Genomic DNA, 3,929 nt, shown 5'->3' with positions numbered 1-3,929 from the left:
CAGGGTCCAGTAGCAGGACGAACACGTGTGTGCCTCCAGGCAGCAGAGTCAGGTTCCAGCAGTGGGCGTGGCAGGACGAATGAGCCGGTAGCTCCACCCTTGAGCAGGCAGGTTCCAGGCTGGGGGAAGGGAGGCCACAGGTACCTACTCAGTTTTAGTCTTTAGGCCTTCAACTAATTGAATGAGACCCACTCACATTATTAGCAGAGTGTGATCTACTTTATTAGAAGTCTATTCTTTGAAACGTAACTTGACATCCCGTGAAACATCACAGCTAGAATGCCATATCTAGTCCTCTTTTATTCTTCATGCAGACTTACCAGAGGCACATTTGAGAGAAGCAACACTGTTCATGTGGAATCAAAGCTCCAGTCTCTAGGGTCTCCTCCTTCCCTAAAGCGACAGTGTGGAATCCATCACCCATCATCACAGAAGAGAGTGCCTTAACCCAGAGAGTAGGAACCAAATAAGAGCCAACAGGCTTGACACACAGTCCACACTACTAAGCCGAACTAGGTCTCCATAAAGTAAACTGAACTGTATTTCTATCATATTGAGGCTGGGTGTCCGGGGCTGATACAGTGACAATCGCTAGTTTCTGACGTTTCAATGCTTAATAAGAACAAATGCGCTGAGGCACAGTTTACCAGTTGAACACTGAGGATTTTGATAAATGGCCCCTTTATATTCTCATGCGATAGATTTTTTTACATCAAACAATGAAAGTTAGGAATGTGCTGCTCCGAGGTGCAAAGCATGCCAGCCAAGGAGAAGCCTTGCGGGTATGGGGGTGGAAGTGCTGTGTGAACTCTCAGCTGTAGCTCTGCTTCTTGTCAGGCTCACCCGCTGAGCCTCATCCAGATAAGTGAGGAAAGTAGGCTACTCACTCCAGTTTTGTGAAGCAAGAAGAAAGCCTGCCTTTTGTATTGTGTTGATTTAAATCAGGGGCTGTGGTGCCATCTAAATCTCAGTCCACTCTTCTGGTGGCAAAAAAATGAAACTCCAGGAGGTCAATATCATATAGATATTAAATTACCTCATTATTTCAAGAGAAGTTGAAGCCACCTGGGACCTTAAAAGGCCACTCACAGTACTATAGATTCTCCGGGGACCAGGATGGGAAGTAAATTGCCTTTACAGTCAGTAATAAGACCACCTAACTTCCAGATTCCAAACCATTATTCAGTGCTCTATACTCCAACTCCCACCCCCTTCTCTCCCCTCCATATTTAACCCAAGGCATTTTTTTTAGTATTGAAATGATTCATTTTATTTAATGACATATTTTAATAGAAGGGCTCTGGTTATAGAATCCAATGTACTGTGTTTTAAAAAGCCAAATTTATAGACATGTGAGAAACTGAACATATTTAAAGTACACAACTTGTTAAATGTTGCCATTTTACTATTTCCCACAAACGTATCACCACAGTTGAAGATCATACCCTTCATCCTCATTGTTTCCTCCATCCCTGTGCACACCTTCTTGACTCCTCCCAATTATTGATGGCTTTGATCGCTAGATTTTACATTTTCTAGAGTTCTATATAAATTCAATCATACACTCCCCCCCCCCCCAGTTTTCATTAGTTCTTTTTAAAGACAGGATCTGCTTGCTGCTGTCCTTGCACTAGATACAGTCAAAGATGATCTTGAACTCCTGATCCCAAAGACTCCATCTCTCAAATGCTACAATTACAGGCGTGTTCCACCACACTTGGATTTTATTAGTAAGCCAAAGAATATAATAATATGGGTACCTTAAAAAACTTTTTTTTTCTTTTTTAGTTTTTTGAGACAGGGTTTCTCTGTATAGCCCTAGCTGTCCTGGAACTCACTCTGCAGACCAGGCTGGCTTCAAATTCAGAAATCCACCTGCCTCTGCCTCCCAAGTGCTGGGATTATAGGTGTGCACCACCCTAAAAAACTTTTAATCATATTTGTATGTACATACACACACACACACACACGTGTATATGTGTTATGGCACACACACACAGCATAGAAAAGCATCTGGCAGTGGAAGCTGTAGTATGTTACAGTGTGTCCCACAGTACATCCCTCTGTCCGCACATCTTCACTTGCAAATGTTCATTGCAATGGTTTGGTTCGAGATCTCTGGCTTCTGTGACACACTCAGTATTGGATCTTTACCAGGCCTCTTCCTGGTTATCCTGTTGTTGCCCTGTGTCACAGAGATCCTGTAGCTTTGGATCAGCAGGACGGGTCCTTTCATGCATTCCCAACTATTTGCAGATGATATAGATTTTAAGGTGGGCCAACTCTGAGCCCTGGATCTCGGCCTGGGTGGTAGCTGAGCTGGCTCAGCAGGCTGGCTCTCCCTTATCTATACCACTAGAGCAAGCTCTCCAGTCCTGCTCTGGTTAGGCCACCCAATGCTCCCATCTTCCCAGTACAGGGTCAGCTCTCCTGCCCTCATGCCTTAGGAGTGTCTCAGCTGCAGATCCACATTTCCAGAGCCAGCAGATATCGAGGGAGACGGAGGGAGGGCACCACCCAGCTGCCAGGTCATCTCACAGCAGACTTTCCTGCACACTCATCCTCAGGGCCTATTCACTTGCACCCCCTTCAGCAGGACCAGCTCTTCTAAGCTGTTCAGGGGAGGGGCATGGGCCCACCCTCAAGAGTGCTACAGCTGGTGAGGGGCAGGGGCAGCTCACTCATTCTCCTGACCCTGGGGCTAGCTCTCCTGACTCCCACAGGTGACAAGGGGCAAAGTGGACAAAGCATCACTCCCATACCCAGGCCACTTTACAGCAGACAAGTTACAGGGCCAGCTTTCCTGCACTCTCTCTTGGGGAGGCTCACTTAGGCCCCTACCACCAGGGTCAGATCTCATGTGCTGTTCAGGTGAGATGTAGAACCCACTCTACCAAGTACTGCAGCTGATGAGGGGGAGGGCTAACTCTCCCGTGCTCATGACCCTGTGGGTAGCTTTCCCAACTGCAGGAATCAGATCACCGACACTCATGCCCTGTGGGCTGGCTCACCACCACCACACTGGCCAGCTCTACTGTGCTGCCTGGATGAGGACTAGCCTGGCAAAACACTGGTCTCTGTCTGTCTTCTTCCTCTTATGCTGTGCTGCCTAGATTTGATTTGATTTCTATGTGTCCTAAGTATAAAACAGCCAGATATCAAGTTGGGATGAATAAAGGACTGCCATTTGTTCTGCCCCTGACTGGTATAAGAACAGCACAACCAACAAGGTGTCTCCTTGCCCAATGGCAGAGGGGAGTCCAAATCATGCAGTCATGGCTCTTACCTGGAAGCAGCAACATTCACCTTGTTTAGTTTAAGCAGGAAATAAAATTATTTTTAAAATATCAGTTAGTTCTCAGGAAAAGAAATAGTCTAGACAGTGTGGCCTGACTGCTCTATAGCTACACATTGACACTATGATTGCTTGAAATGCCTAACAAGAAGAACTTCAGGTTTCTTCATTTCTTAGACTTTGGATGTTTACAGAATTTTTTTTATCAGCTGAGAATTATTAATCTGAAAATCCAAAACTGAAAATTCTCTGAAATCAGATTTCAAGTGTTTTGATTAGAGATGCTAACTTATATTAGCACTGCCTCCAATAACACAGCAAGAACTTGACCTTAGAGCTGCTACCCATTGTATTCTGAGCATCTAAGTCACCAGTCACCCCTGCATCAAGAACTTGATCTTGAACCTCTGGGAAATCACCTCTACTGTGTCTGAAGTCTGCATGCCACATGCCACAGCAGCCAGGAATAGCCAGTCCTAACTTCCTCATTCAACTCACATAGCCTTGAAAGGCCACTTGGGTGCATACTCACTTTAAGATGGACTAGGAAAATGAGGTCTGGGCTCTACTCTACAACCTGTGCCACCTTAAAGATCCACTGATTGAGTTAGAAGCCAGGATCAGCTCCCACTGA

At 45.7% G+C, this 3,929-nt stretch overlaps 1 pseudogene; it reads right to left on the bottom strand.

The window, feature by feature from the left end:
* Positions 1–3,127: 3,127 nt before the first annotated feature.
* LOC115031635 lies at positions 3,128–3,257 on the bottom strand (annotated as a pseudogene).
* Positions 3,258–3,929: the final 672 nt, after the last annotated feature.

The sequence above is a fragment of the Mus caroli genome, chromosome 7, assembly GCF_900094665.2.
Source record: "Mus caroli chromosome 7, CAROLI_EIJ_v1.1, whole genome shotgun sequence".
Taxonomy (NCBI): domain Eukaryota; kingdom Metazoa; phylum Chordata; class Mammalia; order Rodentia; family Muridae; genus Mus; species Mus caroli.
The sequence above is the reverse complement of the archived record's forward strand: the minus strand, read 5'-3'. Positions and strand labels throughout refer to the sequence as shown.